The sequence below is a fragment of the Patagioenas fasciata genome, chromosome 5 (genome assembly GCF_037038585.1).
Source record: "Patagioenas fasciata isolate bPatFas1 chromosome 5, bPatFas1.hap1, whole genome shotgun sequence".
NCBI classification, from domain to species: Eukaryota; Metazoa; Chordata; class Aves; order Columbiformes; family Columbidae; genus Patagioenas; species Patagioenas fasciata.
In genome coordinates, this window is record NC_092524.1 from 9,685,277 (window position 1) to 9,711,408 (window position 26,132).

A 26,132-nucleotide genomic window follows, 5' to 3' on the forward strand; every position below is an offset into this window, starting at 1 on the left:
CAAACTAGAAAATGCAAAGCCACTTTAAGGCAGTTTCTGAGACAAAAAGAACTTCAGATCAAGAATAATAACTATTTCTGAGTTCTCCAATAGTCTTATTTCATTCTCACTCCAAAAACTACATCAACCCCAAAGGGGTAAGACTAACTTCAGAGTTTTCCGAGTAGTCTTGTATCAAGACTACATCCAATCTTCAAAATACAGGGATTCCATTAACTTATTTTTAGCTGACACAGAAAGGAATTAAGTCAAATGGCTGAAATTGCATAAGCCTATATGACTTGCTATAAAATGCCTTCCTATTAAAGTGATCGGAGAGACATGATGCCAATGTACAGTGCTCAGGAATTGCCAAACATCCTTCCCAGGGTGAAGATGTATTTCCATCCCAGCCACGCCAAGGAAGGAGTGTTAAGGATTTAGCGATGAGTTTGCTACTTCATTCACACAAGGCGCCACTAAATCGCCTGGTGCCTGTGGAAAATAAAGCCTACTAGCAATTGCAAGGAAAATACTGTCAAAGCGAACATGAGAACTGCAACTGTCTTCTTCAACTGCTTCTATTCATATGAATGGGTTTCCTTAAAGTTAGTAGAGAACATCAACATCTTAGAGCACGAGAAACGTGGCTGCTATTTTACCATCCTAAAATTCTGCCAACGATACTTCTTGCTCTATAAGTAGTCTACTGGCACCATTCCTACAGAAGACCAACCTGCTGAACTACAGCATGGCTTCAGCTCAGGGTCACAAGTTGTTCTGACACCAGCAGCTGACCTAGAAGTGTGACATCAGAGGGGACATTGAATAACAGCTTCTCAAATGGCAGGAGACTCAAAAGGTTACAAATTCTATATGCCTGGGCTGAGAAATGTCTTTTTGCAGCTGCAAGGGAGAGAAGATAACCTGAGCATAGAGAAGAAAGAGGAATCCTTGCAGGCAAGGAAGGGACAGGGAACACAAACAGTCCTGTACACATGAAGACATTATCAGCCATTTCTTCAATTGAATTAAACTATACAACCACTACGGGAACTTTAACAATGTCCAAAATAAATCTGAAACAATATAAAATGCAACAGAAACTATCGATCAAACAAAGACTGAAATGTCAGACTATTTTTTCAGTTAATGAATACTCCAGACTACTGAAGTCTGAAGACGCTGTTTTGATCTGTGTTCTACAGAATGGATTAAAAAAGAAATTACATTTCTCAACATCTGGTGAAAGATCAGGTTTCCAAGGAGATGAAGTCTGGGCCTTGGATAAGTAGCCTTACCGCATTTTTCCAACGAACTGCGGTAAAAAAAGGCAGGTGCAATATGCAGTTTATGCCAGAGAGCTATTCACCTTGATATCCACGTTATTCAATGTAAAGTTCAACTCAATATACACCACAGATTATCTGACAATATTCAAAGTGACTAAATACAGATAAAAACAATTTGACAATTATAACTGGGATCTCTTCCTCCTCCACACACACACGCAATTTGATAACTACAACTGGGATCTCTTCCTTTCCCCGCCCCCACCCTAAAAAAAAAGGCACAAACAAAACTTAAATAGACTAAGTAACTCAATATACCAACTCTTAAAAAGAAAAGCATTTCCATTTTGTAAGTGCATCATTTTGTGTTTTGTTTCAGCATCTTCAGTTTCACCTACATAACACCACAGGAATATGCAAGTCACCAGTTTGCATTTGGTCTCACTAAACCTGGAACATAGTTACTACTGCAATGCCAGACTACTACATACATACACACACAACAGGCAGGGTACACCTCTGCTTTTTAAAAAGACAAAGCCCCAGATTGCTAGTTCTTTCACCGCTTTTGACAATTCCACAAAACGCCTTATTTGCATCTTCAAGCACCTCCGAAATACAGACTTTAATTTCTGTGGGCTGATCAAGCAGAGCTTTCAGCAACTAAGTGCAAGAGTTGATGCTGAGTGCCAGTCAGTATCATCTCAGCTACTACGTATAACAAAAGCAATTATTTTAGTCTGAAGTTTTCTAAGTATGATCACAGCCAAAAATAAAAATTTCAAACCATGTTTAATGCATTAAACAAAGAAATAAGAAGAATTCTTTGCATTCTGTAAACTTACTGAAAACAAGGAAGCTACACAGGCTTAAAATGTGTATCTATTTTGGACTTCTCTTTGCAGTCATTTGCATATTACATGCCTTTACACATCTTTTCTTGATGACAGCTTGCTTCTGAGAACTTTAAATTTTCTAATACTTGAGGATACAGGTAGCTGGATTTTACTACTTTTCGTCCCTCTTTCAAAAGCAGAACTATGGACAAAACTGATGATAAAGGTTAAATATGAACAGCATACAAGTTACAAAACTAAAAAAGAGGGCCACTGAGGTATGCCCCAAATTCACTTTGCTTTACTTAACAACAATGTATTCCTCCAGGTTTTCCTGCACCTCCTGTCAAAATTGAACCACACGGACAATTGGTTCTGTGTTGACAACAGTTTAAAATACTGAATTTGAGCATGAAAACAGCACTTCTGTATTCATCTAAACCAATTAACCTACACGTCTCTTGGTACTTCCAGCATTCTTGATATCAATTCAGTTTGAAAAATGGCCTTACTCATCTGCAGCACTCAGACTGCAGCTATCACATGAAGTCTCAGCTTTGCCATCATAGTCTTGCACAGTGTTAAGGAACTGTGTGTAACCTTAAGCTCTGCCAAGTAAACACCATGAATGTTCACTCGTTCCTACTCCTGGTTTCTCAAAAGAATCTTTGAGAGTACGTATTTGAAAACAAAAAGATGTCCAACAAACTATCCCTACAAACATCACTTTCCTGATCCATCCTTAGCAATGGTCCCCAGATACAGTAGGTCTCATGGCAGCAGGTGGTGACAGTGTCTTGGTCAGGCCCCAACTTCAGTTCTGGCTTTGTGGAATCCCAGCTACTGCCCAAAAAGGGACTTGTAGAGAAGAACAAAACAACACAGCTATCCTCAGGTTCTCCACAATATTTTTTCTTGTCTGGGCAGCGTCCTAGTGTACTTTTACAGACTTTGAGTCTACAAAGCACCATATACCACAACTGTCATGGAGACAGAAAATGGAAAAGCGCAGCATGGAAGAGAATATGGAATAAACCAGCATATTAATCTATAACCACAATATATTATTGGGTTACTTTACACACTCTGTTTCTACAAATAGGCATAGAAAACCATGAACGGTCATGAGAAATACAAACCCACAAAACTCACAAGTAGTAAAGACTTTCCCCTTAATAGGCAGCTGTGGTTTACAATATTCAGATGAGAGGGCTACAGCTTCCGACACTTCAAATAGCTATTAACATTTGCATATTCCTAGAGCATACAAAACATACATTCTTTTGAGGGCAGAGTTTAACCTCAGCCTTCTGCAAGACCCTGTACAGAGACAGTTAGCCAGTATTAATAGTTAATTAACACAAACAACCTTTCTTTTCTCCCCTCTAAACTTAGCTGCAGCCTGTGTATTACCAGTTGCTACCATTTAAACTCTTTTTGATAAAAGATACACTAAACAGGCAGGACAGGTACTTTAATCCTAACCTATTAAAAAAATGAAAATGTGGTTTCATTTTGAATGTTCAAGAACCAGCATTTTGAAGAAAATTCTACTTAAAGGCTGAATGAAGTTTGTAAAGAGAGAAGATTCAAAATTGTTTAAAGCTATGACCTCTTTTTTGCAGTTGACCCTCTCTACCTCAGATACTAAGAAAATACTTAAAAATTGCTGGAAGCATTTTTGCTTCAACAGCAAGAAAACACGCCCACTTGTTTCTTCACCGTTGTTTTCAGGCACTAAAATCTTTCCAAAACTGTTATAATTGAGGCACTGGAGTAACAGAAACCTCAGCAATTAAAAATGCAAACTAATTTCCCTGCCTTCCCAGGCACAAAATCCTGATCTTGGGAAGCCACCTTAATGCTCCCAGTATTCTACATTCACTATTGCACTATTGAAATGTTCATTCTCCTGTTGACAACAGAGATGCACATACAGCTGTCAAAAACAGCCTGAAAAGCCACAGCAGCAGGGAGGACAGCCTCAGAAACCCGGGGTTCACCATGAAGCATCCAGGTCACTGAGCTGCACGATTGGGAAGTGAAGAACCCCCCAGCTGTGGGGCTGGATGGTGGCTCCGGCTGTCCACAGGTAGGACTGGCCTCACACAACAGAGTCACAACCCATAGAAATTTCCAACTACCAGCATCATTTGGGGGTTTAACACACCGCCCGGGCCTCACCTAAAGCAGACTTTATCACAACGCATCTGATCTACAGAAAAAGACCCAAGGGGTCACTGCGGGAGGGAGGTCGCAGGGACCCATTCCTGGGGCGGAGGTAGGGGCACCAGCATCTCTGCTCAGGGACTCACCTCAGCCTCCAGAGCCCTGTGGAGGCCAACCCAACCCCGGCAGGAGGAACCAGCCCAGCATCGCCTCCCCCGAGCTGCCAGACCCCCCGGTTTGCCCTTTTCCTCCTGCTCCGCCGAGCGGGGGCTGCACGGACATCGGGACCGCCGGCCCCAGCTCTGCCCTCGGGGTCCGGACGAGCCGCCGCGCCGGCAGCGGGCCCGGCTGCAAGCGGCCGCGCTGTCACCTCCGGCTCCTGTCACACCGACACAGCCGGTAGCGGGGCCGCTCCGTCCGCGCCCCTCGCCCCGGCCCTGGCTGCAAGGGACACAGCCCGGCTCTGCCGCCGCGGGTCCCCCCGCCCCCTGTCCTTCTCCCCTTCTCCCACAGGAGAAGCCGCAGCCCCCCACCCCTCCGGGGCACGGCCTGCCGGACGACGCAGCTCCGGCGAGCTGGCGGCCCGAAGGGGCCACTCACCGGCCTGCCCCCACCCTCCGGGGGGCGCCGTCTCCCGACCCGGGCCGGGGGCCGCCCTCCCCCCGCAGCCCACCGCCCGTTAGCGCCCCCCCAGCGCTCGCCCCCCGCCCGTTAACGGCTCACCACGAGCTCCGCGCGCCCCCTCTCCGCGCCGCGCCCCGGGGGGGAGGGGGTCGCCGTCCCTCGGCAACGCGCTGCACGCCCGGAGCGGCGCCCGGCGCAGGAGCCCCCGTCCCTGACCTACTTTCCGCCTGGCTTGCCACCCAACGGCGCACCACTAACCTACTTTCCAGCCAATGGCACCCTCCTCCGGCCCCGGACCGGACGCGCTCGCCCGCCAACGGGCGAGCGGCTCCCCGGCGGCCTTGCCCAATGGCCGGCCAGCAAGCGGGCAACGCCCGCCCTCCTGAACGGCAGCTAATCCCCGGGCTCTCCTGGAGTAAGAGCCAATCGAAAAGCCAGCTGGGAGTTTTGATCCCGCCCCCCGGCCAGGGGCGGAGCTGATTGGCGGAGGGGGGCGCGGCGGCGGGGCCGTTAGTCGCTGCCTGGGACCCGGATGTGGTGGGGTTGGTGTTGGGCGGGTTGTGGTTTCCCGTGGCGGGCGCAACTGCCTCCGGAGCTCCCTCCGGCTCCGTCCCAGCCTTGGTGCTGCTGCTGCGGCTTGCCCGTGGTTCTGCATCACTCATGTGACATCGGTCTGGGCCGTGACGGCACTGCCCTGGGCGGCAGGCGGCTGCCCGGGCCTAGGCCTCGCCTCCCTTGGGTGGTAAAGCTTGGGGGCCAGCGCCCGGCCTGCGGGCCCCGCTGCTCGGACTAGGGACCAGGGCCTGTTACAAGCCGGGGGGAGGCCCCGTCACCTGGTCATGCCCTGCTGGCATTGGGCCCCAGCTGACATGGACTCCTTCCCTCACTCTTCCTGGCGTCATCACCCAGTGATGGTGTGTGGCTTTTACCTCACCACCACTTCAGCTGGATCCATGGATTGATGGATTGACAGCACAAGGGGTAATGATTCTAAACTAGAAGGAAAATTCGGGCTAGATATGAGGAAGAAATATTTTACAATGAGGCTTGCCCAAAGAGGTGCCTCATCCCTGGAAACATTCCGGGCCAGGCTGGACAGGGCTCTGAGCAGCCTGATCTGGGTGAAGGTGTCCCTGCTCATGGCAGGGGGAGGCTGGGCTAGATGGCCTTTGAAGTTCCCTTCCAACCCAAACATGTGCCTTTACATGGTATCACATCCGTAAGCTGATGTTGCATCACACACTTTTGTGAGTCCTCACACAACAGCCTCAAACAGAACCCATCAGATTGTCTCAGCAGCACACGTGTGATGCTGCCATCAGTTCCACTACCATGAATGCTCCATCATTTCCCACTGTAATCAGGTGATGCTGATGCCGTACACAGTGGTAATGTATTCAGCATGTGAAAAAGTCCAGTGATAGGACATAGTGAAGCCATCTACTGCACCCTGTTATGGTCTAAATTTAGATAAACCATGCAACAGCGCTGGCACGTAGAGGGGGTGTGTTGCAAGAACATAATCACAGCGTAGCTGCTTTCAAATGCAAAGATTTGCTAAACGTGATTGTATTATTGCCACATCAGATTATTATTGCCACATTATAATTGTCTTAACATTTCCTGTCCTGTGATGCCACATCACAAATGTTTGGTTTACATTTACTAGTATAACATCACTGGAGAAGCTTGGATTGCAGCATTATCACATCACAGTGTGGTTGTGGTTATTCCAATCTACTATCACAGGACATGAGCTTATCCCATGATAGCATTAAGGTTTGGTTTCCACCTGACTGAACTGCGACTAAACACAGGCAACAAGTGGCCCCTGCTGGAAGTAAGATTCCTGCTCACATCAGGATATTCCTACTCAAGGAAAAACCCTCCAGCAGAACAGGTTAAATGAAATACTGCATATTAGTGTGATGGAAATGTATACCATGAAGAAAAAGGAGAAAATGTTTTTGGGTTATTTTTTCAGCAACTGTTTTAGTGGTGCGGCTATGGTTTAGTGCACAGAAGTTATGGAGGTGGAGAAGTCTCCTTGACTACTTCTTTCTCACAAGTCTTTGTACTTTTCATCATTGTTTCTACCCACCTGTAGAAATAATCTTCCTTATGGACTCAATCACATACTGTCTGTTTTAATGAGCCCAGTTAATGTTGTGGGAAATGATGCCAAGAGTAATGATCTTTAGCTATTTCCGTAGGAAAGCAGCTTAGAGGGCCATATGTCATATTTCCCAGTAAATGATTGTTTTGAATTGTTTTTATACTGTAGTCTCTATTCATGAGATATTAAAGAAAATAACAGCATCTGGTTAATCAAATTCTGATTTTCAGCATATGATGATATATATCAATCCTATTCTGTTACTTTCTTTAAAATACATTTTAATTTCAATGCAGGGAAAGTCTCTCTGTAGGCCAGTAAGGCATCTCACAGGCAACTATTATATCTTAAAATTTTCAGAATGCGAAGTTTATCACTGCAGAGCTAAGAAATTATAGTTTGAAGTTTACGAAGACCTCAGTTCAGCTACTGTTGCCAGACGAGAGTTTGTATCACCCTTCTACTATGCATTTCTAAACACAGAAAGCAAATAGAAGAGGTAAGGCTTGAACAGAGGTAGGATGCTTTCTCCTTGAAGGACAGTACTTGAAACTGAGATCAGACCCCAAATTGTGGAACCTGGTAGAGAAACCAGCCCAGGTTCTGTGCTCTGCTCAGGGCACTGTGCACAGGCGTGTCTGATACAATAGTGAAAGCATTTCCTCATTTGATCGACTCTGAGCTGATTAATTTTCAGATTTTATGCTTTTTTAAATGAAGGTAGTAAATTGGGTCTTAGGCAGAAATTTAGTTGCCTCCTTAGCTATGTTCATATGTTAATGGTTACAGCACGTTTAAACAACAGAATTTAGACTCGTTTGTGGCTTAAAATTATGATTTAAGAGCAGGAAGAAAGTGTGCTATGTGGGGATTCTACTGAAAATTGTGTTTTATTAATAGAATATTGGAACAACTAGCCTGTGTTCCAGCTGGTTGATTTTCTTTACTGTATTCACCTCTGAATGCTACAGTAACTGCTTTCCTGATCCTAGGGTTTTGACTTCATGTCAAGAAGAGTAGTGGGTATGATCTTCATTGCATGCAGCCTACCTAAGGAATAATAAGGCTGTGTGTCGGTGTTTCCACTTTAGAATCTGTCATTTTTAATTATTTTTTTATTCTACACATCTGGTTACATGCACAAAAAGGAATCTAGTTTCTTAAATGATAACCAAGAAACTGATAGGGTGGGTGTTATTTGTTTTTGTGTTGTTGTTTAGGGTTTGGTTGGTTGGTTGGTTGGTTGGTTGGTTGGTTGGTTGGTTGGTTGTTTTGGGGGGGGTTGTTTGTGGTGGTATTGTTGTTTTTATTTGTTGGGATTTTTTTTGCGGGGATTGCCTTCAAACAGTCCCATATCTACATATGTATATATATGGAACAACAACAGATGTTCAGAAGTAACCTGCCAAATTAGTCCTTTGATGTTTTAGCTTTGTTTTCTCTGAAACATGATTCATGACCCCAATTAGAGATACAGGGGGACACAGATTTCTGAGTCTTTGGAGCTTGAGTTTTTGTGAAATAGTGTGGAGACAGTATTTTACATGCTTATTTTTTAATGTCTTCCAAAATATGTCCAAAATGTGCTGTATATTTTAGCATCTAACCATGGATCCAGCTGCTTTACAGCATCTTAAACAGCTGCTTTTTCTTTATAGGTTTTCAGATATGCAATATTACTTTGCCTATCTTATGCTTTTATTCAATCTCTTCCTTTGTTTGACTCTTGATATGTAAGCTGTGAACTTAGCTGTGAACTGCAGCAGGAGAAGTCATCACTCATAGAAAATTAGCAAGACTTAATAACTCAAATACCTGGATTTCTTGTTCTGTCTATACTTTAAAAAACCCAGCCATATTTCTCATCCTGTTAGACAAAGCTGGTGCCACGTTTCAACCCAGTTATGAAGGCAGAAGAAACTGGAAACCGTGGCTTGGACTGGTTGCAGACTGGTGCAAAAAACCTCGCAGTGGTGGTTCCTTTACTTTAGTCTATCACATCTCATGTGTGGCTGCCTCAAACCTCTTCAAAACAGAAGTTTTGTCTTGATGAGCTACCGCTTACTCATTCTTTTCAAGGTTCTTCAAATTCTTGAGTTATTACAACACCTAAGCCAGGGAACTATAAGTTTTTTCTGGTTTTGTTTGTGTAAACCCTTGTTATTTTAAATACTGTACCTCCTACCACGTTTCCAAATTAGAGCATTAAAAATCATAAATCTAAAGAATAGATGTTGACTTTTTCATATGCCTGCTTCCTTCCGAGCTTTTTAAAATCCATTCTTTGTCCTCCCAACCTTTGTCATAATTTCAAGGGCTAGAAGCTTGTTTCAGACAACAAGAGAATATTCTTATACAACCCATTGATTTCAGCCCCATGGTCTCTAAAAACACCAATTAATATTCTGAGACTCAATAGGAACTCACAAAAGTTGGCAATCCAATATCTGCCAGCATGACAAGAACAGGAAGAAGAATCTAATGAGGAAAATGAGGCTAAAGCCAAAGCATAAAGAAATTCTAAGTCCTTCCCTGCAATATCTTTGTCAATCTTTATGGACAGCTCAGGACAAAGAATTTCTATCTTTATCTGTATTCACGTTAACAGAGGTTGAAGTATTTTAAGAGTTTTCACTTCATTAAAAATATGTGGAATTTAATTAGTTTTTCAGAGACTGGAAATATGAACTAGAAGGACAGATAAGAATTTAAAATATGTTAATAAATTTTTAGTAAATAAAGTATTTTAATAAAAAATCATGAAGGCTAGAGCCTTTTCAAATAACAACATTTTTCCATTAGGGGCTTGGCTTCATACTCTTTTTTTGCATTTTTCTAAAGTTTTATTGAAATGTTTACTGAAGTTTTATTTACCATTTTTGTCAATTAACAAAAGCTGTGTCCATTGTTGGAGTAACTTTGGTTCAACACCATATTACTTTCTTTTTTTAATGCATCTTGCATAGACCTCGATTTAGCTTGCGTAAGATTCTTGCCCTGCCTGCACTCCACCCCAAAGAAGCCGTTTTTTAGAATTAGAGCAAAGACACTCTTGAAATTGCTGCCTGCATTTCTTCAAGATTCGTTGAGGACATTAAGACTTGGGGTAGAGTTTTATTACCTTTTCTTGGTAGGGGGTGTTACAATTTTGAGTGATCTGTTGGCAACTGCATCTTTGAATAGGACTGATCTGTTTCTTACTGGCAAGGAAAGCTATAGCTCGAATAGCTCTTTTTATTTTTCTTATCAATTTTGCATCCTTATGAGTGGTGGCCCCTTCACTTGAACATTGGTATAAGAAAGGTAATCTTTCTTTTAGAACACTGCAAAAGAGATCTGTTAGGCATTAGCTGCTGCATTTCAGGAGAGAAACAACACTCCACTGCAGTAGGGCAAAGCTTAATTTATTATCAGAATAAAGCTTCCTTTAAGAATGACAAAATCTATCAAATCTGTAAGCTAAATTTCACAGAATAGCCAGAGCAAGGCAGTACATATGGAGCTTTGACTTGAAATGAGGTTTTGAATCAGTGAGAAAACAGAACAAAATGAAACAAGAAGAGTTTTCCTACAGAGAAAGCTTTTCAAACAGCCTTGATTTGCTTGTTTTAAGGGGTAAATAAGAAGTAGAATCAGTTGAACAGAAAGGGATAGCTGGAACTGTAAATGTCATTGAAGTATTTGAAGAGTAATTTTTTTTTAAACTAATTAACAGTCACAGACTGTATTAATTACAGAAGTATAATATCTCTCCTTTTACAGATTGGAAAAATAGGCCTGGAGATTAAAGGAGTTGGCTGGGGTTACACCCACATACTAAGTCAGACACAAAGCCACAATTAGAACTGAAGTACCTCGCTGGCAGCCTTCTCAACAGTTTGGTAAGCCACTCAGCACCTCTGGTTATTTTTTCATGTCAGTTACACAAAACATTTTAGTTGTTTTCCAAATACAAAGCAAATTATGCTTAGGATGCATAGTAAAAAGAAGCTATGAAGTATTTAAAAATTAGGGGCTTGATTCTCTTTTCAGTTAGTGTTGATAACTCTAACAAAAGCTTAACAAGCCATGGTTTTATTAGAAGACAGTGTAATTTGGATCCATTCCTTTAGGACTTCCAGATTGACAGGCTATATGTCAGTGAGACAATTATTTTATTTTTTGGCATTTCATCTTGTAAATATACTAGATCTTATTCTGAAGTTTTTGTAGAATTCTTACACAGTCAAAATTTGGCCTTGATTTCATACTGATTCCATGAGGCACTTGGAGTAAGGTCTACAAGGTTAAGCATGTGACATAGTTTGTACTTCCCCTCAACATTACATGCATCTGTACTCCTGACAGTGTTTTAAGATAACATGCTTTCAAAATTGTGATTAGCTGTAGACAGGAACCGTCTTTTAAAGAGAAAGAGCAAATGCATCTTCTGTGTTTCCAGTGAGCCATGACTTCTCCATTATCTACAGACAGTTAGTAGTTTTGATACATATTAATGTTAGACAAACATCATTTTTGTTGCCAGAGAACATGCATGCTATTTTAAAACCAGAGCAAAAGTAGACTGCTTCTGAGGCTCATGGGTATATCAGTCAGTAGGTGTGCCTGCCGTGTTGTAAATGGGGAAGGTGGGAGGACTCCGTCTTGCGTGATCAGCACATGGAGAAAGACAGGAAGTGCTTAGGGAAGGTTTCCCTCTCCTTCTGAGTTCCAGGAAAGTTGTTCAGCCAGACTCATGAATCACAAAGCAGACTCAAAGGGAGTTTCTATGTGGCATGAAAACAACAACTGCACTTTAAAGCCTGAAAAGTCAAACAGTTTGGTGCTTTTATTCTGCTGCAGATTTTTCATGGAAAATAGCAACCTCAGGAATATTTGACAGTGCAAAGTCTTAGTGCATGAAATGTGAAGTTTATATAAGAGATACCATCTTACTCATCAGCTGCTCTATTTTAAGGCTGCTCAGCATGGGGACTTTCATTTTATGATCTAGTTGGACAGCAGCTGGTACATCAGAGTTTTACATTAGCTGACATCTTTACAATCTAAAGAATACTTAACATAATCCTGTAAAATCTATTCTCATAGTTGTGCTCAGTCACTCATATTCCGTCTTAGTGTGTTGGATTTTCCCATGTGCATTTTCTGCCCATTTACTGTTAAAAAAAGTTCAGTGTATCAACATAATTCATGTTAGTCCACAGTAACTTTTGCTGTGATGTGATAACATATATATGTATCTCTACAACATATGCCATAAAATAGATGTGCCATTTCAGTGGCTGAAAAAGGCAACAAAAAGGAATCCATAGTAACGTATGTTGGGGATAGATTCCAGCAACTAGCACAAATAACAGAAAAGACAGTATGTGTTAATTAATTATGTACAAAGACAAGCTACATACATGATTTAGATTAACTTGGAAATATTCACATTGCATGAGTATGAGATGGATGCCAAGTTACAACCTAATTCCAGAATCTAGCAATTATCAAGTAGTTTGCCTATTGCTGTGAAGTCCTCGGTCTTCATGTATGTTTTCACACGAAAAGGAAAGTCTTTTCCACCTTTGTGGATTTTAAATCCCAGTCGGCTCTAAGCACATGATGAAATAGTCATGACAGAAGCTGAAGACTCCTGCTCCTGAGGATGCATGGGGAAAAGATTGCTGAGAAGAAAGGACAAAATATGGGCACTGTTGAGGTATGGCAGGCACTGGACTCTCATACACCAGATGAAGTGGAGCTGCCTGCCCAGCCAGCCTGTCCCTGTCTTCCCCATCTTCACTGTCCAGCCCTGGGCCCCACCAGACCTGGAGCCCTGATGTCAGTGCCTGCCTTGCATGCTCAGGAGCTGCTCACCAGCGTGTGTGAAGGGTGAGAACTGAAGCTGGGAGCTACCAGGATGTCACACTGGTGAGCACACATGCTGTAAGGGCAATATGAGTCTTTTTCCAGTAGCAAAACTTGGCTGGGAAAGGTAGACAGCTAGTTTTCTTTGGATGTTTTATTTCACGCAAGAGTGAAAAATCACCCATTGTGTTTTGTATTTTAGCTGACTTTGGTTGTTAAAATGTTAAGCAGCAATGTCACACTAAATGGATTCTCACCAGGACTGTTGCTACAGTCTCTTGGGTTTTAATGGGAGGGATTTAATGAAGGAAAACAGGGGGACTTCAATCTCCACTGCTTCACCATTAGTAGCAGCCAGGAGGTTCTGCCTCATAGTGTGTTCACACAGTCCTTCAGCTCCACTTTCATGCTGGACTTGGATCGATCACTTGTTTCTCCTGCAGTTGCCCAAACAACTGCAGCCCCAGAACGATCCGAACTGACTGATCTTGAAGAGAGAGCCCAGAGTTCCAGCTTGCTTTTTACTCTGTGTAGTATGTGCTTCTGAGTCTGCAAGTCACATGAAATGAAGTTTGCCACGAGTCTTTCCAAACATACATCTTGACCTTATTACGTTGCAGTAAATTTGTACTTGAAGCAAAACTACTACATCTGATACAGGTCCCACCCTCTCCACACCCACTTCAGTGACTACAGAAATATGATTATTAATTATATGCATGTCACTGGGAGTGGCTTGAATTTTAACTGTTATTGTATATTGTGCTTCTTGGATATCCGTCTGATGTTTGTATTTCCATATCTCCCCACAAACCTGAAAATTAGAGCCTTTACAGAATTATTTCTACTAATATAAAGTATTTTTGTATTCTCTGTGAGCCATTAGTTTTTCTTTTAACTTCTGAAAAAAACACTAATTCTCAGACACCATGAAGGGGAAAAATGTGTTCTTCAACACTGTGGGATGAGAAAGAGCATGAAAGTGACCCATTATACTACGAATTTTAGAGACAGCATAAACCTGTCCACTCATCCACGAACATGTGTTTGAAAACAAGCAAAGAAGGGAATAGGAAGACTAGCTTGGATAATAATCACACTGTTCTTAAGTCAGTCCTGGAGAAGTTTCCTGGAAGTGTGATAGCGCAGCATGAACGTGGAGTCAGTCGGTTGGAGTGAGCAGAGGCCGCATGACTGTTCAGTGCTGCTGAAAGCTGCTTCACGGGCCCAGGGCAGCGCAGGTGGTAAAGTCTAAGCAGGTGGTTGTGGCTTCCTCTGAGTGCTGCAGGTTTCTCCAGGATATATTACTCAACGTATTTTATATTTATATATTTACTCAACAAACAAAAACTTGCTGCTTTTTTTTTTTGAAATACCAGTGGTCCATTGCACTTCTTGCCCATTATTACTTCAATTATTTTTACAGAAAGCTAATGAAATTTAGGATACTCTGTATATTAATTTACTATGTTTATTTCCTTCACCATTTCTTTGATTAATTGGATATGTGGGAAGTTGTCTATGTTTATTTGAAAGGTTTGTGTCATCTTCAGGTGTCCTACACATCAACATACAAACCAGAGACCAAGAAGCAATGGATGAGATTACAGGAGTCTTAACAATCTAATGACAGACAATCTTGCAACACCCAACAAAATAAAATCCTGTCAGTGGTTGTTCATGTGCTCCTCCTGCAGGCTGTGTGGGCCAGAGAGCTGAACCCAGCTGAGCCTGCCTCCCTGTCTGAGTTAGTATGATACCTAAAGCTCTTTCTCTTCCATGAAAAGAAATTCTGTGCTAAAAGTCTTCTCAGATTTTTTAGGAGAGTAATTGTCCTTTTAGATATGTGGCTTTCCACTGTTATTTTAGACTTGATCTTTTAATTAATTCAAACTCCAAGTTGGAAGTAGCAGCTTGGAGTAGCCAATTGTGTGCACATACGCAGGCACATCGCAAGAAGAGCCAGAGGCCACGGATGCATTTGCAAAGAGCAAGTTTTATTTTAGTTACCTCTCTACTGGGGGATCTCCGAAGCCACACCTGAGCTCCCAGGCAGAGGTGACACAAGCGGGGACGCAGGCGCTGGTCAGTTCAGCCCTGCTGGAAGATCGCTGGGCCTGCTGAGCTCGCCTGTATTTCAAGGCTTCAGGCAGGCACAGCCTCCCGCTCTTTCTCACAACAAAGCAGGAATCTCAGATGTAGTGATAAGGTGCCCAGAGTTTCTCCCAGGCCTGTGTTATCTAACACAGAGGTTCTACTCATCAAGCACACAAGGTCAGTAAGACAATTAGTGTGATGTGTGTGCTTTTTCTACAGACAGGTGCAAGTCACTTGAGCGTATTTACATTTAACTAACCTCCTCGCGAAATCTTCTGCTATATCCCCATACACCAATTATTTTGAATTTCCCTGGGATTGCTCCCATGATCCTTATGTTGTGTCATACTTAATTATGTTGATGGTATAAAGTAGTGCAGTTTTTCCTGTATAATCCTTTTAATTTTGTCTTGGAAGATGCTAAGCCTGTCATAAATAAGACCTATATCATCCCTATTACAATGTTACTTAAATATAGTATAACCAGTAAAAGTACAGTTTCATCAGGCTGCTTTTACTCCATATTTTAATGACAGTTTTAATGTGTTGTTTATTAATATCAGCTATTGGTTACATGACTTCAAAATCTATGAAAAAAATAGAAGATATACTGCATGTATAAATGCCAACGTGAAAGGATTAGTAAAGGTAGAAAAATATATTTATTAGAGCATATGTTGTTGAAATCATGAGTTGAATGTCTGCTTTTTAGAAATCTGATCTTCATCTCATTAAGTCAATTGCAAGATCCCCTAAGTGATCTTTGGATCAAGTCTTTGGTGAAAGAAGGAAATGTTCTGGTGCATTTCTTTCAGGTTCTTCTGTGTTGCACTGGGGACTGGATGCAAAGCTGTTGTTCAAGCCAAAGACAGTATCTGTGAGTATGCAGATCAAGTTATTAGTGAGTAATGAAATGCAGTCCACAAAAAGAGCTGAAAGATTGCCAGTGTTCCCAGCTTGTCATTTACAAGGCACAATTATGGTCCTTTGGGATTTTAGTAGTACATACCTATTTAGTAAGCAAATATTTGCTACCCATGCTAAAAGGTATAGAGCAATCTCGTGCCTAGGACACAGACGAAGAGATCCACAGACTCCTGAAGTTACTTTTGACCAAATCCTTTATTTTCAAAGTGAATTATTTACTTAGACATTTATGAATCTGGGTCTGTGACCTTTTGTTTGTAGTTAAATGGGAGTAGTATTACTTCACTTTGGGTATTGCTTCAATGCACCTATTTTAATATTTTTAAAGCCTCTCAGGATTCTTCGCTGAAATACAAGATAAAAATGCAAATCATTGTCATGCTTTTTCTACCAGTGTTCTGTTATGGTACACCTCATTCTTTTTTCATGTTGTCTTTTTGTTTCTGATATTAGGTATTAGCTTGAGGTTCAGAGGATAAAAGGCTAAAATGCCAAAAATAATAGTTTAAGTTAATCAGTAATTATATTAATTAACCAATATGAAGTTTTTGCCACTAACAAAAAAACCCCCAGACTTGTATTACTTGGCCTCTGTTCAAATATTCCTACCTGCTGCATTCAATATTTCTCGTTAATATTAACTTAGTGAGTTCCCAAATATTACTCAAAGCAAAATTGAAATATAAAGTGTAGCCAAGACTCTCTTGGAGCACTAGAAATGTATTCTGCTATGAGTTACATCTCATGTTACCCTATGGAACCCATTTGGATTTTGTAATAAACTATATTTTTGTGTAATATTTCTAATATGTTACTGGTATTGTAGTAATTAGTATAATGCAGTCGTAACTCTCATTAGAAGTGGGTTCTAGTAGCCAGATACTGTACCAGCAAAATAAATACAGAAGTAATATTCTTGAAAGCATTTAAGCCGCATAGGAAGCCGTTCCAATTGAAAATAAATATTTAGGCACTTGGAAAATGTTATTTTATTGAAAGCCCATAATGCATAATATTTCATCTATATAATTAATTTCAAGAATGGAACAATGGGATTTCTTCAAATTTTATCCCAGTTAAAATGTTACAGTTCAAGTACAGGAGTTGGAGATTACCATAGACATAATAACAAAATATAAAATAATTAATGTAATTAATGTACCCTTAACTGAGCGTATCTGCAACCACTTACAAGGTAGCTCTGAAACTGAAGATTTAAATAAGATGACAAATAGTTGCAATAAAACATTGTCCAGACAGTATCTTCATTGTTCATGGTAATAACCTGATCCTACATTTAAAATTTTATGAAGACTTGAAAAACAGTTGCGGTAAATTGGGAAAACAGATGGTAGTATGGCGAGATAGCAGATCATACATGTGAGAAACAGTGAATGTGTAATTCATTAATTCAGCTAACATCTCTTCATTTTTGACATCTTAATGTGCTGAGTTATGACACGGTGTCTGGGATTCCCAGCATCTTGTCTAAGGCATTTTATTATTTTTTGCAAGTATATCTACCAGTAGAATTGCATTTAAATGATATCTCAACTACTTACAACCATGGTCGGCACAGTCACACTGACAGAAATCTGCAATGTATTTATGACCTAAAGATCTATGCTTTGCTCCCATAGAAAATAAATAGACAAATGGACAAAGACAACAGGAAAATGATGTTTAGCATAAAACTCTGCAGAATTGAGGTATCATTCTTTTCTTGTCCCTAGCAAAGATATCTTACATGCTACATAGAATCCTATGGACTTAGAGAAAAGAAAGGGCAAACCAGGTTTTCCTTAAGGATGCTAAGCTTTGTGGATCCATACGCCCTCATTGCACAATTTGAACTCTTATATACAAGTCCGTGCTGAGCTCATTTTAAGAAGTGTGGTTTTGTCATTTGGAACATCTGGGAACGTAAATGACTTTTCCTCAGAAATCCTGCTGGGGTGGAGGGAGCTCGGCCTTCCTGAAGCCAGAAGGGGAGCCGGCAGAGTTCTGTTCTGTAGTTGTACTGGGTTAAGGAAAAGAAGAAAGGCAAAGAGGGAGGTTTGAGAGGAAATTTCTTGAGATGTATTACTGAAAACACTTTTCTTCCGCTATTGGTCATAGCTTGCTTACTACAGCAAGGAATACATTTTCCTTTTTTCCAACCAAAGGTGTCTCTTTTTGAGGATGACTATGTAATTGTGGTCGGTTAAACAATATTTTACCAAAACAATGTTTTGTCGGTTTGGCCTGTCACAGAGAGGGCAATTAAATATGCACATGCCTTATTATTATAAGGCAGGTACTTAATTTTCCCCAGTTTAGCCTGGAGAAAAGGAGGCTGAGGAGAGACCTTGCTGTTTACAACTACGTGAAAGGAGGTTGTAGCGTGGCGGGTGTTGGTCTCTTCTCCCAAGTAGCAAGTGACAGGACAAAAGGAAATGGCCTCAAGTTGTGCCAGGGAACATTTAAGTTGGATATTAGGAAAAAATTGTTCACAGGAGGGTTGTCAAGCACTGGAACAGGCTGCCCAGGGCAGTGGTGGAGTCACCATCCCTGGAGGTGTTTAAAAGACATATAGATGAGGTTCTTAGGGACATGGTTTAATGCCAGTGTTAGTGTTGGATTTGATGATCTTGAGGGTCTCTTACAACCAAAATAATTCTATGATTTCTGTGATTCTAGGAATCATCAGCTGAGTGATTGCTTGTCTTGAATACTTCTATGTCTCTAAATTTGAGGCTTTCTCCAAGTGGTGAGAAAACATTCTCAATGATGCTTAGTACAGGTTAATTCAGATGTTGCTGGCCATTGGTTGCATAATCTCCATAACTACAGTCTTAGTATAAGAAAACCCGTCTTCTTTAGCGGGGCCTTTTTTAGTCTTTTCATGCATATTGTTACTGTTCCTATTCACATAGTAACCATTTTTACCTCATTTTTTTCTCTGCTTTTAAACTAGTTCAGATGCACTCAGTGCTTTAAAAACAAATCTTTAAAGGCATTTCCTTTTATTTTCAGTGAGGAGCCACAGTAAATGCTATATGCTTTTAGGCATTCAAAAGGCTTTGTGGACTTTGCTTTCTATGTTGTTAATGCAGCTGGTGCAGATTCAGCTGTCTTTCATGTGTAGCAAATTCATCATCTATTTTCTGTCTTTCAGCACCTCTGTTAGTTTGATGTTGGGCTCTGACTAGCTCTTTTTATTTCCATGGTTACAAGTAGTCGCAAGGCTTCTGTTAACCCCCAAAGGCTGAGTGATTATGTCTTTATTTTTACTATAAGAAGCATAAAATCATCAAATTAGCCTATCTATCTATATATATATATATGAAAATATTGGTTTTAACATTACAATAAAAACTTTTAAAGTTAATTTTCATTTACTCAAAAAGTGTTCGAGTCTTTTGCCACCCTTATGACTATGTCACGTTTTTTATAAAGATGAGTTTCTGTTCAAAAGCCTGTGGAATCTTTTTTTTCTTTCCCTTTTAATTTTGATTGAAATTTGCAATAGATTTTGAAGGCAGCAGATTTAGAGCAAACAATGCAGTTCAGACCTGTCCTATAATGAAATAATCACCAATGAGCATTAGTTATTAGTATGTGTACTGTTGTTTGGGTTTGAAGAGAGAAAAAATGGAGGTAAGAAGCACGTGAACCTGTCAAAGAACACAGATGTAGAAACATCCAAATCAAATAATTTCAGGTCTCAAAATGCTGTATTTCTTTCTAACAAAAGACTGGCAGGAAGCCCTTTCTGACTTTCAGATCTCATCCCTGGTCAAAGCCTTGATTCTTCCCAATAAATTAAGTGCAGAGAGTTGCACCTTCTCTGAGTGGATACAAAATGTTATAGACCCTTGATACAAGAAGGCAGCTGGAAGGAGCAGTGTTTTTCTGAGAGGCTTTCTTTAGGTGAGATTAAAGCAGTTGCAGGTTTGAGAGTTTTTGTAAGGAACAGACTTAGGTAGCTGTGACTTGTTAGTCTCTTGTGCTGAAGAGTTCTGCATCAAGGAGAGGTTTCTGGGTGTTCCCTGGCCAGAACATGCAGTGAGCTGCTGTGAGGTGAGAGGGAGTGAGAAAAGAAAGCCGGAGAAACATCTCTAATAGGAAAGGTTTTGCACAGTGACAGAAGCATTGACTGGAGTTGCAGAAAATGACCCTACTCAATAGTGAAACAAAGCTCTGCCAGGGAAAAAGGATGAGACTCTCTGTTATCACCTATAAAGACTTATTGCATCAATGCATACAGCAAAAGCACTAGAGTCTTACTAATTGAGGAGGAGAAAATCCCCCCTTTTCCTTTCTTTTTGGTGGTTTTCCTTTCAGCCGGAGATATTTAAATCAATAAATCACCAAATCAGTAGAGACATAAGCTGCTTCTGTGATAAAATAACTAGTAACACTGTAAAATAACTAGTTGTTTAAATAGACAAGCCATAGGAGAAATAAATATATTAATGGAGGAAGCGGACCAGAAATCACGTGTCACGTGCTATTTAGTAATTTAAATTATAGACAATAGTAATGACACAACATTCTTTATCCTCAAAGTGTATTATGATTGTTAATGAATTACTGAATGTTCAGAATCTCAGTGGAGTGCATGGGCACACTGGTTGTATTTAGATGTATGAGAATGTGTATGTTATATTCAGATATAACACGTGAAAGATTTCAAATGTTTTTTTATACAACGTATTTAAACACTTCTGAGCAGAAACATGGTTCAAGTACACATATGAAAAATTACCAAAAAATAGAACAATAAAACTCTAGCATCATAATTGTGCGAGCTACTCTTCATTGGTCAAGTGTGTAACTTACACACTTCAGATGTTATCTTGTCAGATAATGTGTGCATGTCTTTGATGTTTTAGGTGGCAATGGCAATTTCTTGCATGTGTGGAGCAATAACAATTACATATAGCAAATGTCAAGACCATGCTTCCAATCTGACAGTCGGTTCAGGTGCGAGCCCAGGGAGCAGGAGCTGCAGATCTGAACCTGACTGACAGGTTGTGGCAGGATGCACAAGTGCCACCAGGCACCTGGAAGGGAGTGTAATAGCAGCAAAGAATAGATTTTGCTGACGTGACTTTCGAGCAGCCTGTTTCAGATCCACCTGTGACTTTAACAGCTCGTTCTGCTGAACTGGATGCCAAAACCCAGCATCTCTTGGATCGCAGGATTTTCTCTCTGCCAGGTTCAAAGTTCTTACAACAGTGGATGTATTAGCTTGCTCCCAAGAAATGCTTGGGTGTTTTTTAACTAAGGGTTAAATTTCTTAAAGTTGGTAGGTACTACTCCTTTCATTGTAGAGTTTTCTCCTAGTAGAGCACTTACACAGAGATGAAAATGTTCCCCATTTTTCTGTGACTGTGTTTTTATTGAAATCAGAACAATCTGGCTCGAACTTCTTGTGAGAATATTGGTAAGAACAGCAGTGCAGGACACTCAGACTGTTCCAGTCAGTAATTACCTAGATCAAACAGTTAGAAAATGAAAGTATTTAGTAGATGTGTAATTAGTTCATGTGGAATCATTCTGCAATCCTGTAAATTGTCATGATAAACTCTAATTATAGCACAGTATGGTCAAACCAATTATTCTATCTCTAGAGTGGGGACAATGTATCTCTGGACTTTAAATGGATCTTGGAAATGAATAAATTCTGAACTTGCTGTGCAGGAAATCAGAATGTGGTAATGTTTGATTAAAATATTCTAATATTTTCTTAGATTTCGTTACATCAACGTGAAGCACTTCTAAAATTATTAGTATCATTCAGTCCTACATCTGACTAGAGAAGTTGTGAGTCGCTTATGAGTCTATATGCATAAATATCAATGTTCCCCCTCAGAGCAGTCGCTTTGCTATTTGTCTGGAAAAGATCCTTGGCCTCTATATATGGCAAAAGAGCATTTTCTAAAAACATAATTCTCTAGGAGATGAACGAGGTGATATCTCTATTTCCATCATAGCCTGTGTTGGCAATAGTCCTGACCAAGATAAGACAGACTGCTTTACTTAAAAGGAAAGGCAGATATTTTTATTAGGGTTGTGAGGTTAAAGCTGAGCCTTTCGTGAATGCAGGTGATAGTGAGACCTGGAGTTTCTGACTCTGGTGGCAGTTTGGGATAAGTCCCTCTTCGTCATAATTCCTGACTATACTGTAAATATGACTATATGAAGAGCCATTTAGTTGTTGATTAGCCTTTTAGCAGAATAGTTATATTTCAAATTGGAAGAATTCCTTTCTGTGGTGCCCATGAGAACATTTGCTTATTCAAACCGGCTTTGATACCTGCCCTCACTTTTCCACCTATTCTCAGTGTTTGGAAAGCAAATTTTTCGGGGTTTAGCTGTTTATTTTATTGTTAAATCTTATGAAGGTTCTAAACTTGGCTGCAACCCTCTGATTGCCATGAGAGGCCAAGGCCCAAGGATTATCCCTTTGCAGGGTTGTTTGCAGAGGAGCAGGGACAGAAAATAAGGAAATATTTTTTGGTATAGAAAAATTTTAAAACAGCTTTCTTACTTTTATTCTGCAATATTTTTACAAATTTCCATTATCATTGTTCACTCTGCAGAAATATCTTAAAAACACTCGTGTACCTCAGCAGTGCTTCTCCTGGAGTTTCACTGGGCCTTTCTTGATTGCTAAAGCAGATTCTGAGCTTGCTGGGACCCAGCTGTGCAAAGCAATCTGCAGTATGTCCTTGTGCATACAGCCTAGTTGTGGTGGTAAAGGTGCAAAGGCTGTCGTGGAAGCCAGGAGGGAGGGTTTCAACAAGTTTTATTAAGGTTTCTGACTCATGAGGGATATTTTTATATGTTTTGAGTAACAAGCCTAGAGTCTGTGAAATACATACAAGAATTATCTTACAGGAAGAGACATGGGAAGGCAGTATCATAGTGCCGGGGTAAAAGAAAATATCAGATTAAGCGAAACTTCAGATTTTTAACTTACCTAAGCAGGAGATATTACTCAGATATATGAGCATGTGGTTGTCTCTCAAAACTCTCTCTCATTAGCTAATTGTTTCTTAAGGTTACACAGAGAAACCTAGATCAGATTAAGAGAAAAAATATTTAGCAAATATAAGATAAAACATTATTAAGAGCTTCCTACAAATAAAGCAACAACAAAATCAGAATTGCAGTTTGCTTTTGTTGCATAAATACATGATTATGTTTCTCTTGTGTTTAGAAAGATCCTTTTTTTATCCACAAACACTTAATGAGTGATAGATCAGACTGCAGATAAGCGATTTTAAGAGGGTGCAGTGCCCTGTAACCTCCAGCAAATCAGCCTATGGTAAGTGTGGCTGTTTTGTTGTTTCTGTGTTCTAAGTTTCTATATATTTGGTATCTCTCTTGCATACGTTGAATAGACCAGGAGGGGGCAGAACTGCCTAAGTGTAGTCACTTGTGTGCTTCCAGGCATCTGTGTTGTGCTGTTAGAGGAAAATAAGTGGAAAACCGATCTGTGAAAAAGATTTGGTGATAATTGTAGTTTAACTAGTCCAACTAAAACAAATTACTCAGATATTCAGAAACTTCTTGAATGTATTATGTGTGTAGGTCTTTTATTGCTGCTGTGCTATCAACGAACGTTTCTGAAGAAAATGTGTCCTGGGTTTTCATAGCGCTGCAAGGGGACCTCAAGCATTTAACTGGGTTATTCAGTGTACACTTGAAACAGAGTTGGCATTTTCACTATTGAAGGTTACTGTGAATCTAGTTTATTTTTGCCTTTTCTTTTTTTTCTGCTTCTAACTGTAGTTTGGTTTCTCTCATGGTTTCTAAAGCGATTAGTTTGGTAGGTTTAGTTTGTTTGGGGTTTTTTTTGGTTTGTTTTGGTTTTGTTGTTGTTGGGTTTGGTTTTGTTGGTTGGTTTGTTTTTGGTTGGTTGGTTTTTGCCTCTTCAGGTTCAGAACAAAAGGTTTTAAACCAAAGTGCCTGTTTTTAATATATAGTAAAATATTAGCCACGTCAGCTATAATGCAGATTAAAATTGGTATTTTTCTTGAAAACTTCAATGGAATGGAATTCAACGGTGATTTTTATTTTCTGTAGCAAACCTGATTTAAAGACCATTAACACAGAGTGACCTGAATCAATGTACTTTGGGTGAACTGGGCTGTTGGTACAGTGTTTTTATCAGAACAAAGGCCGAGCTTCTTCTCAAACAGTTTGCATCTTGAGTAAAGAGGTCACAGAGTAGCTCTTGGAGTGGAGGGGAATGAGTGGGTGAAGGACAACTGGGCAAACAGTGAAATTCAGTGGTTCCTTTTCTTTATTTCTTCATTATTGTTGGCTCTTTTTAGCAATAGGGTCTACTGCTTTTCTTCCTGGGAATTAGACTGAACCATATAATCAAGGAATGCTAATATTTACGCTCCAATTAAAAAAAAATAGTCATGCTACTAGTAAGTAACTTCTGCCATAGTAAAATATATTTTATTAGAAAGCTGCAAATATTGTTTTTGAGACTTTTGATGACTATTTAAAAAAAACGGCAGGAGTGTGCTTAAGCAAGTCCTTGAGATCTACAGAGTGACATAGTTGGCTTAATATATTATCAAAACGAAATGGCCAAAATGGTATCATCATCTTCATAGTCTGGAGGCAGAGCAGGCAGAAGGATTCTGGAGATATTTGAATCACTCACAGTCAAAGCAAACCAATCTTTTGGAGGCAAATAATACCAACATCATGCTAAGCTGCAGAAGTGCTATTTTAGGATTTATAAACAGTGAATATTGACTTCCGTCTAAACCAAGAGAGAATGATTTGGTTTCTGTTTAAAAGTGTGGATTTGGAATGCAATCTCTGGTATGAAACAGGCTCTGCAGATCGTAGGGGGCGCCCAAACCTGCGAGCTGTCTCTTCAGCAAGCTGGAGGGAAGTTGGGTCTTTCAGAATCTCTCCTCCAAAAGTGTTGCCAGTTCAGATCCTTGTGTCTGGGCTTATTGTACCAGTTTTATGTCAGCTGTGTGAGCAATTTTGACTGCATTGCTGTTTCAGTTACTGTCTACTCATTTGGAATGACATGACTGCCAAAATACCTTAAAGTCACTTTTTTTTTTCCCATGAGCAGTAAAATATTGCTGGCATTGTGACTTATATCCTTCTAAAAGCAAATGACTTTTCGTGGGTTGTGTGACCTCCGTTCTTGAAATTCATACAATAAACATGGCTGTCTAACTTGAAGAACTAAGGGTGGGTTTTTTTCCTAAATTATTCTAAAAATGGAGGAATCCATTGAATGAAATAAAAGAATCTTCATAAATTGTGGCACAACTCACAATTGTTTAGCTCATATAGTATTTCATTACCAACCCCATTAAATCTGTATGTATGAGATAAAACCCAGCACGTATCTGATATGAAACAATTAGGATCCTTCATATGTTGCAGGCACAAAACACAAGTTTTTGTGTAGAACCGTGGATTAGGATCCAACTGGGCATTTTAACAGTGCTATTATGCAGGAGGACATATCTTGAAAATCTGAACCGAGTGTAAACTGATGTGATTTGTGTTCCTGTATTTGCAAGCCAAACATTTTGAAAGGGCTTTCTCCTTTGGTTCTCAGCATATGAACCTGACAATTCCTGTGCCCACGTTCACTTTCCCTTCAAATCACTTTAGCAAGTGTCCAGCTAAAGTTTTAGAATGCTTCTAATGTTGACTCTGTTCTTCAGCCAATTCACCTGTCAAAACTTCCTATTTAACATTTTCAACAGGGAGTTGTATTCTGAAGGCCAAAATAGCACTGCACTGAAATCTGTATGTAGCGACTAAATAAATACAGCATCTTGAGCTAATTTTAGTTGTTTGAAATACAAATGAAAACAAGCTTTACTCATCAGGGTAAACTTGCTGGATGATTCAGATGAACAGATGAAGCCAAGGATGTAATTCTCTGAAAATATTATTTTGAGATTTGAATCTGATCAGTTTTGGGGGTTTTTTAAGCCTTTTCTTCTACAGACCTAGGACACTATTTGCTATTTTTCGTGTATTTATTGCAAAGATCTTACAGGTTTAAATACAAAGTTCATTATTAATTTTTTAAAGTTAAAAAAGTGCTAAAATTAATATTATCAAAGCCCAAACTCAGTGCTTGTATTTCAGTCACATTTCCTACATGCTCTTAATACCAAAGTAATACTGTTCCTGGTTTTGTGATGTGTTTGCATGAAGGAAAGTAAAACACCAGAACTAGCAATG

General features: G+C 40.1%; 1 protein-coding gene and 1 long non-coding RNA gene across 5 annotated transcripts in view; one reads left to right on the forward strand and one right to left on the reverse strand.

Moving 5' to 3' along the window:
• The window catches only part of BMAL1 (basic helix-loop-helix ARNT like 1), a 55,333-nt gene extending 50,096 nt beyond the window's left edge, over window positions 1-5,237 (reverse strand). For 2 of the 4 annotated variants that reach the window (XM_065838750.2, XM_065838745.2), the window contains exon 1: window positions 5,000-5,151. The gene's annotated coding sequence lies outside the window, so the exon portion shown is untranslated. The other 2 variants (XM_065838746.2, XM_065838748.2) reach the window with 2 other exon arrangements.
• Window positions 5,238-5,465: 228 nt separating this feature from the next.
• LOC139828077 (uncharacterized) overlaps window positions 5,466-26,132 on the forward strand; it is a 168,662-nt gene continuing 147,995 nt past the window's right edge. Inside the window, exons 1-2 of the long non-coding RNA XR_011739266.1 lie at window positions 5,466-5,881; window positions 10,779-10,897. This is a non-coding gene — a long non-coding RNA (uncharacterized lncRNA). The remainder of the gene's footprint in view (window positions 5,882-10,778; window positions 10,898-26,132) is intronic.